This window comes from Rhinopithecus bieti, unplaced genomic scaffold (assembly GCF_001698545.2).
Source record: "Rhinopithecus bieti isolate Rb0 unplaced genomic scaffold, ASM169854v2 repeat_25810, whole genome shotgun sequence".
NCBI classification, from domain to species: domain Eukaryota; kingdom Metazoa; phylum Chordata; class Mammalia; order Primates; family Cercopithecidae; genus Rhinopithecus; species Rhinopithecus bieti.
Window position 1 is genome coordinate 1 of NW_016906621.1, and position 426 is coordinate 426.

Genomic DNA, 426 nt, shown 5'->3' on the forward strand with positions numbered 1-426 from the left:
TTTTTTTTTCAGCAAGTCTTCATTTTATTACTCAAAAAAGTTTCATTTTTTTATTTAGCTTTCTGACTCTGTGCTTGTGCCTTCAACACTTTCACAACGATTTTCTGCTCCTCGATAAGGAAAGCACGCTTGATCCTGTCACGAACACATTTAGCACACATGGAACCACCATAGGCCCTGCTGACATGTTTGGTTTGGACAATCTCATAAGAACTTTAGGTCTTACAGCACGAACCCCTCGAAGTCTGCCTGGGCACACACCACATGCAGATTTTGGTGCTTTCCCAACCTTCTTGGTATAAAGGTAAACAATTCTATTACCAGGGGTTCGGGACAGCCTAGTTTTGTTAGAGGCTGTATTGTAGGAAAGCCTACGTCGGTATGTCAAACGCTGGACCATTCTGAGTGCCTGCAGACAACGTCCCC

General features: G+C 43.7%; 1 pseudogene across 1 annotated transcript; it reads right to left on the bottom strand.

Moving 5' to 3' along the window:
• Positions 1–28: 28 nt before the first annotated feature.
• Positions 29–420, bottom strand: LOC108526139 (60S ribosomal protein L34 pseudogene; annotated as a pseudogene). Its single transcript, XR_001884424.1, has one exon. The product of XR_001884424.1 is annotated as a 60S ribosomal protein L34 pseudogene (transcript).
• Between the last annotated feature and the right edge of the window lie 6 nt (positions 421–426).